Raw genomic sequence first — 9038 nt, 5'->3', positions numbered from 1 at the left:
GCACTTGGCCTTGTTGAACTTCATGAGGTTCACATAGGCCCACCTCTCCAGCCTGTCCAGGTCTCTTTGGATGACATCCCCTCCTTCTGGCATGTCAACTGCACCACTCAGCTTGGTGTCATCTGCAAACTTGCTGAGGTTACACTTGACCTCACTGTCTAAGTCACTGATGAATATATTAAACAGCAGCGGTCCCAGTACAGACCCCTGAGGGACACCACTCGTCACCAGTCTCCATCTGGACATTGAGCTGTTGACCACTACCCTCTGGATGCAACCATCCAACCAATTCCTTATCCACTGAACAGTCCACCCACCAAATCCGTATGTCTCCAATTTAGAGAGAAGGAGGCACCACATTTGGCTTACAGCTGTTTGTACAGAGCCTTGAAGAATGGGTGGTTCATAACCACCTGCAGTAATCCAAATAACATGTTCAGTATTCTGGTAAAAGTAATTTCAAGAAGTCCTGGTAAGACATTGGTATACTCAATGAACTTTGGGGTTTCTTGGTTGATGGAAGGCTTATTGGAATTGGAAGAGATGCAGAGAAGGACAACGGGAGTCAGTGGGGAAAACATCTCACCAAAATAAAGGCTGTAAAGATGCACCACCATGGAGACAAGGGTAAGATCAGAAAAAGATCTGGTATGACAGACATATTCATTAGCTTCAGTCTGGAAAGCAGAAAAAATATGTCTGAGTAAGCCTCTGTAACAGTTTTCCAACTTCAACAGAGAACAAAAGAAATCTAATTGGAATATATACGTTGGTGTATTTAGTCACATTGATGTGGATTCAAGGAAATAGACTTGGGAAATCTTCTCTACTTTCCACACAGTATATTACAATATTTAGTTACCCAAATCGAAATTTAGCCAGGCACCAGATTTTCAGCCTTAATTTTGTGACTAGTGGGTAGTCGCAGTGATGCTGTTAGGGCACGAGTTCAGGACCAGCTCGGCCTTTTGACTCAACAGTTGCACCCCAGCATCCCGTAAGTCCTGATTTACAATAATCTTTTCAGCCCGTGAGCAGACAGCAGTATAAAAGGACGTGGCTGCAGGTCACAAAAACGTTCAATGCAATTTAGTGAAAACCAAACGCAGGCAGTGATAGGCATTGCCACCAGAGAACTAGCAAATCTGTACAGGCCACTGGAAACTGTCAGAGCCCTGCACCCTGCCTGTTCACAGTCTCTCGGTCCAAGTCTCTCTGAACACTTCACTCAATCCCATCTCACAGTGATTCACTGCATTTAAACACATGAGCAACCCTTCCTATCAACTTGTATAATCTCCTTCATGCCACTGACCACTGAATTTCACACAGGAATACACATACAAGCCCAACAAAACCCCATAATATGTATTTCAGAAGAACAGAAACTACTTGTTGAGGTATGCTCATGCAAGCCGGAGGTTGTCAAGGTTGTGACCCCAGCCAGTGAGGACAAACCTAAATTATGCGATACTGATAGGAACAGGCACAGCAGCATTGGGCCAGCCTAGGATGCAAGAACACTTGGTAGTTGTGCTGTGCTCTTTCCTGCTGCCACATTGACGCACCAGTACCCAGCACAGCTACTTTGAAGATCCGTTGGTGACGATCCTTGGGTTACCTTTGACCACAGTTCTCACAGACTCTCCATCTTTGGGTAGGACTGTAGCTTCTAGCTTTTGAGTCCTACACAGGGCTTTCTGGGCAGGTTAAAAAGCCTGAAGTACCTTTGGAGAGACTGAACATTAACCTTGTTTAGTCTTGGATTGAGCGGTCTGGATTTATGCCCCCCACCCCAGCTTTAAACACACATTTACCCAAGGCACTGATCTCAGCAATATACTCAGCTTAGGCTCTCCATGTTGAAGAGAAGAGCATCCAGGGTGCAAGTTAAACCTTTAATGGAATGAGCTGTCCTCTACACATACCCTTTTCTCTACAGAGGAAGACAATAACGGCTGTATCCAACCTGGAAATTTCTGTACAGGAAGGAAAATAGGATGAAAGCAGGACAGTTTATGTGCTTTGTTCAAAGTCAGGAGCTGATGCTGATAATATAACTCAGATCACCCAGTTATATGATCCATGGCCTACTGAAATCCCACCGAGTTTATCTTTTTGTTCTGTAATTTTATAGCACCATGTAAAATGAGGGTTGGGTTTTGTGATGTAGACATTTATGGAACTATACATCATAAAAGCCTCCTACTGGAAACCTTGCTTTTATGTTATTATTGTTGTTGTTACTCTTGTCATTGCTGCTCGTGTTGTTATCTTTCCATGCCCTCAAGAAAAATATTGAAAACAGAAAAATGTAAATACTGCTTTGATGTAAATAATACAACTTGAAAGTCGCTTTCAAGGGAACGAAAAGCAGACTGCTAGAGTATTTTCTACTCTGAGGCATGCGTGGTGCTGTATGGTGTTGTGAACTGATGAACACGCCGGAGGAACGTAACTTAAGTTACATGACAATAGGAGAAGCCATAGCGCAAAGAGCTTTTGAGTGTGGGTCTCACCTTCAGCTGCAGCTCAGTCCCCTAACCTCGTCTCATGACCCTCTGCACCCATTAGTGGCCACGCCGACCAGGTCAGCCCGGTTTTCTTGGCTGTGTGGGGGCCAAGTGCAGGAGAGGGATTGAAGCAAACGCACGTGACGGCAGCCCAGCGGTGGGAAAGCACACAGAGAAGGGCAACTGCGAGAGCCTCACACTTAATGCTTGAGCTTGGAGAGGTCTGCAAAAATAATCTTCCTTCTACTGAGAGGACTTGAGAGGGGAGGAGGGATGTCGCATGGGGAGCGCCTTCCCGTGTGTTCCTACAGCATCAAACACAACAACTCCCCAGTGCTTTTGGGGGCCCTTGGAAACTAGCACAATACAAACAGTAATACATTATCACCACTTTTAGTCCTTACTCGTTTTCTCCCAAATGCTTAACTCACCAAAAGGAGGGAGGGGACCTGAACCAGAAATGGGATGCAGATTCCTTGCAAAACAGAATCACGTCGTAACTTAAATAACAGAGACGTTGTGTGCAGGTTGCTGACAGGTTTGAAGCCATAGCTTAGAGAAGCCCTAAATCTCCTCTCGTATTTACACTTCTGGCTCCTCTTTCCCCCTCAGGAGCGCTGCACTAATCACTTACAATCCTCTTCTTGGAACTGGGTGGTAACTCTGCGCAGTCAAAAGCACTCTGGCTGCAATTAAAGCTTGTCTCCTTTATTAACAGGTGTGATCACACCGTTCCACACCCCTTGCTTGGAACAAACTGTACATTTTCTGACTATGTCCCGATCCTTCCTTGCCGAGTGTTTAGAAAGTGAGCGTTTTTTTTTTCACATACTCATAAGAAGCAAACAAAAAGGCTTTGTCCTCAAGGACAGTAGCAGGAGGGCTGGCTGTGTAAACAAGAGTCCGGTCTCCCAGTCTGCTGTGTAGGTCCCATTAATTGTGAGTTCCACCACGGAGTAAGGCTAGACCGAGGCTTGCTATGTATGTAAAGAGGGAAGGCGGATGTGCTGTTTCAGGAAAACAGTGGATCTGTTTTTCCCAAGGTATGTGCGAAAGGCAGCCAGTGCCATCACGCCATCAGGGGACCTTTTTGCTCTGATGGTTCTGCTTTGCCATTGCTCCTGCTGCCCGAAGCCCGTGGGACCGCTCAGCCGTCGCATGGGGGCCGTGCAGTAGCTGCATCAGTGTCACTCGAGCGCTCACATTGTTTCATACCTTGTTCCGTTCAGGAAACGGGTGGGAAAACACACTTTGCTTGAATGGGTTTTCTATGTATGCCTTGGGGCGCGGGGGAGGAGAAACACATCTAACAGGCTTGCTTGTTCTCCCATTTTTTTTTAAAACCATAACTAGCACAGTGCAATGGGGATTAAGTGATATATCTATGGCATTTTTGTACAAGCACACAAAAATATGACCTAAGAATCTTTTTCAGTATGATTTTCTCATTAAAGATTTTAACCTAATTTAATACTTAACTTGAACCCTCGTGGAAGCTAGCAGCACAACCTAATAGCTAAATCACAGGTATTTAATACAGAATAGAACATGTAATTACCAGAGTGAATCTTAGAATAGTTTAACTTCTTTTGTTATGGTAAAATGAATCAATAGGGTTTCAACATTTAGGTCTGGGTCTTGCACAGACATGTCCCTGTGTGGAGCTGTTTGCGTGACTGTAGCCTCCATTTACTTCTATCATTAAAGAGATAATTGGTGCATAATGAAAAATACTTAAACAACTGTCTCTATTATACAGAGCTGAATTTAAAATTTTTCATGATATTGTACTTTTATTCAGTAGGCGGTAGGAACCCCATAGGGTTTGCATGTATAATTTATCTACCTCCTATCTTATGTGTGGTTGTTTTGTAATGCAAATATTCTTTTGTTTAAGGCTGGAACAGGGACAAACTTCCTGCAGCGCATCTTTCTTTTCTTTTCTTTTTTTTTTTTTCATTCTGTGTTGTCCTAACATCTGTTCTGCAAATTCCAGTACTACAAAGTCAAGTCCTGACCAGCTAAACCTATTATTATTGCTATTGTTACTGCTGCTGGTTTTCTTTTTTTTAATACAGAAGTTATGACTTTATTACTGATTATTTTCTAACTCAAAAAACACCAACATAATTCTTTTGTGTGCCTCTTGTTGAGCCTTTTCTGACCACAGACTTTCATCAAGACACTATTCTTGTCTTATTTTTCATATTCCATGCTCTTCTTGGCAAGACGGTCAGGATTGCTTGAAGCTGGACTCCTGCTCTGTCATAAGAGAAGTCACTGAATGCTTCTTAATTCTTCCTGTGGCAAACTACTACACTGGGCAGGTGTATTCAGTGTTGGAGCTAAGGCACTACTTTCCTACCTTTTTAGTTAACATCTAGGTAAAAATAGCATCTTTTCTGAATATTAGGATTCTATTTGATTTGTTTTGAAACCTTGCGATTATGTGATGAGAATTCCATGGGGTAAAATGAGTTCATAATTTGTTGCTCATCTCAGAAGAGTTAGGACAGTATCTATAAAGACATGTGATAGATAATATTTTCCTAGGAAAAAATTAAAATTATATTAAGCCCTCTAAGAAAGAAGAAATCTCCAAAACGTGAAAGACACAACTTGCCTGCTGATTTCATCCTGAGAAGATTGAGGAATAGAAAACTTCAGTAACAGGAGAAATGCAACTTTCATTTCAATAATTAAACAACATTGCTTGGGGAAAAGAGATCACAGGTCCGTGAACCTTATGCCTCCTCTGCAGCAATCCACTGTACTTGTGCTGGGTTCAGCTTCACTTGCTACCTAACCTGTCACATGAACACCAGACTGAATCATGGTCAAAGTGATGGAGATGGAATAGATCACCTCAGAAGGACATAAGAGCTATGTCATTAGGTAATTTATGGGCCTCTTGCAAATGCACATATTCTGAAAGAAAGAGCAGCGGCAAAGCAAAGCCAGGAAAAGACACCAGGCAGTTGTCATAGATTACAGTGGGATGGCACAGGTTTTTGCATTCCTGGTTCCCTGCACAAACCCTGAGGGAGGGAATAAGAGGGAGGAAGAGAGAGAGAATGGGAAACACTGCTGAGGAGGGACGAAAACAACCTGAACGACTGTTAGATGAACTAGAAAGCATCATGAGAAGAGAAAGGACAGTAAATGCTTTGATGCAATGGGAAGATTTCTTCAGCATAAATACATATGCCTTCAAGGCATGACGCAGCTTCATCACGCACACCTTTGGCACACACCAACTGCTTTTTTGTCATTTCTGCCGATGTTAGACTTGGATTGATCAACAGGAGGCAGGCAACCGAAGGAACACAGACTGCCCGAGATCAATGTTGAGGATCTGTAGGAAACATATAGAAAACCAGTTGTTACCTGTTTCAAAGAATCAGGTCTTGAATTCTAGGATTGCATTAAAAGTATTACGTACAAACAGGAGGGTTTTCCAGATTATTTACCTGGCAGGTCAGCTGTAATGTGACAGTGTTGCCACACATTTTGCCACAGCAGGCTGATCTAGACCAAAGCCCTTCTTGGGTTCCTTCCTCCTGGGAACACCATACTTATGCTCTGGGTCTTGGGGTCTCAGCATGAAAAATCACAGTGCGTATATGTAGTAAAAGTCAGCGCAATCAGACCCTGAAGTGACCCTGACATGACTCTGGGAAAGTTAGGCCCTGGAGTCTCATGTTTGTGATATAATCACGCACAATACGTATTAGGATCTATACATCTAAAGGGAGAAAAAGTCCTTCCACTGAGTCTTTTCCTTACTTCTGATCTCACTATTTAAAATGTTGGGAAATATTTCACGTCTTTCTAGATAGAAGTAGGTAAAAAAAGAAGAAAAAAAAAACAAACCCACCACTGGTTTTTTTTCACTAGTAATGCACTTTGAGCTTCTCCTTGAACAAGAACATCTCAATCTTACTTAGTGGTTGTTCTTAACACAGGAAAAATATTGGCAGATCAGGCAGGGGAACTTTCTTTTCATTCTACTACTTGTTACAGACTTCAGTGTATGTGCATGACTGACTTTTGCTGCACCCTTGCTATAAAAAAAAAGTACATACAAAGATAACAACACAGATTCTTTTTTGTTTGTTTAAATACGAATGCCCTACAAATTAACAGGCGATAGCAGAAAAATCCTTTCCTTTCTAGCTTAGCTCAGAAACCACAAAGTCATTCAATTTTGGATCCATTCCTACTTCTCAGACTCCCCAGGAGATTTAGTAAAAGCAAGACATAGCCCTTTCCTGGAACCCCATGGGCATTACTACATTTTTTACATGTAGATAAGGCTGCTACACGCTGCATTTGGAAAGTCAAGATTTCATTTATAAGGTGCTGAAGCTGGAAGGCTTTCATGTTAGGCCCTCAGTTCACAATCTCCAACAAAAGAGGAAATGGAGGGTACGTCAGCAGCAAGCAACTGAGCACAGAACAGAGACATCTCAGTTCAGTGCATATGTTCACACAGTGGAGTGCTATGTAGAGATACCATGTGGGTCTGGAGAGCAAAATATTTACGTTAGCATAGCATTGCTTTCAGCAGCAGCACTTCAACAGCACTGCTCGGGCCCAGTACCAAGTTACCATCTTTTAAGTTTTCAGGTGTCTTGCAAAGGTTAAAAGGAGTCTTCATCACTTGAGTGATGACTCTTTTCCTGGGCGGATGGGGAGGGGAGGAACAAAAATAAAACCAAAGAACATGCTTGAGAAGCCCCGATTTTGCTCCTGAGTATATGCGGGGTGGTGGGGAACACAGCACAACAAACATCCAACCTGGGCACTGCTCTGGGAAATGTATTGCCGCTGGTTCAGGCAGATGGAGAGATGACAGTTCAGCTTTGTAACCACCAGAGAACTGGTTCCTGACTCCTCCTGTTCCTTTCCCCTCTTCTCCAGGACCCACCTGCAGTATTTAAGCAGAAGTAGATGTGTGGATAGCCTCTTCTTAGAGATCACCTTCTTAGACTGATGCTGAAGTCTCTGGGCAGGACAGTGGTGGTGACTGGGACCAGGTGCAGCAGTTCTGTGGCTTGAACACTTTTTCCAGCTTCTCCCAATCCTGTCTGCTCAGCCTGGTGACAGGCTTGCAGCCACTCACTGAGAAGAGGGTTGGAGAGTGGGGATGTGCCTGACCTGGCTGCTGGAAGCGGAGCAGGTGTTTTCATGCTACAGCTCTGAGTACAGACACTAGAGTGAAATATTCAGGATCAAAATTCATGGAAAACAAGCACAGCCACTAAATTTTTTTCAGATTTATGTTATGCCTTTTACATCTTCCCATGACAGCAGCCACCTGCAATGATCCTAACTCCTCTTTTCACATCTGTCTTCCTAAGACACTACTCTCAGTACCTCTCCTTTTACCTCATGTTTCCAATTTCCCTTTCCCAGTACGGTCAACTCCCATTTCCCATCTCCTCTAACCTCCCAGTTTCCACTGCTTCCCATTTTCCAGATCCCTCCCTGGTTAGCTGGGCAATAGGCAACGTGGCAGATCAGGAGAGAGCAGATCAGCCAGGGAGTTATGTAGCAGAAGAACAAGCAGATAGATACGCTGCCTTTGCACTGCAGTCCTTTCCTCCGCAGGGCAACAAATTGCATGCTGCAGTTGATTGTCATTAAGCGTTTTAAGAATTTAAATCTCTTTGAGATCTTTATCCTTCTGTCAAATTTGTTTGGAACTGGACATCACTGGGGAATGGCGGACAGATGGCATAATCACATAAGCCTCCTTTTACTGGGAAGCCACATTAAAAAACAAAAGCAAAACCAAACCAAAACAGGCAAAAGTAGCAAAAATAATTATGTTCCTTTTAGAGACTGAATGGAGGCAGAAAGATTTGACAATTTGATAAAGATTAAGCAGTGATCAGGGTCAGGAGCAATGTTTAGACTCTCCCTTTGAAATGTTAAAGAGTCCTTTGGATGGTGCTGTGACGTACAGATACCACTCAGTCACTGGCTAACAACACTTTGCAAAGGCCATGGGTCTGCTGCGCCAAACCCCATCCTAGCTCAGGAGGAAAGCCGCTTCCTTCCTCACTTTCCATTCTCTCCTCCAGCTCATAGTTTGAGGAACTTTGCTGTGGTTCAGATAAGCGAGCCCACAGAGGCAGCCGGGAGCGTTTCAGAGAGGTGTCTGTTAGTTAAGTAGCCCACAGCCCGCCGTCTGTGTGGGATTCTGGGGTTTAGGGCCACCCAGAGCAGATGCCAGAACAACAGTTCACTGGCACGCAGCATTGGCCCTCAACGCTACCGTCCAAATTACTGCTCCTGAACAGCACCTACTGTGTGGAACAGAGGACGCTGGGTCACTGACACCCACCCTGTTTTCATTGCTGGAAATGTTATTGCTATACTATCATATAATCATAGAATAATAGAATGTTTTGGGTTGGAAGGGACCCCTAGAGCCCATCCAGTCCAACCCCCGGCAGGGAGCAGGGACACCGCTAACCAGATCAGGTTGCTCACAGCCCCATCCAACCTGGCCTTGAA

Source organism: Egretta garzetta, unplaced genomic scaffold, assembly GCF_000687185.1.
Source record: "Egretta garzetta isolate BGI_Z169 unplaced genomic scaffold, ASM68718v1 scaffold607, whole genome shotgun sequence".
NCBI classification, from domain to species: Eukaryota; Metazoa; Chordata; class Aves; order Pelecaniformes; family Ardeidae; genus Egretta; species Egretta garzetta.
Note: the sequence above shows the minus strand (reverse complement) of the source record.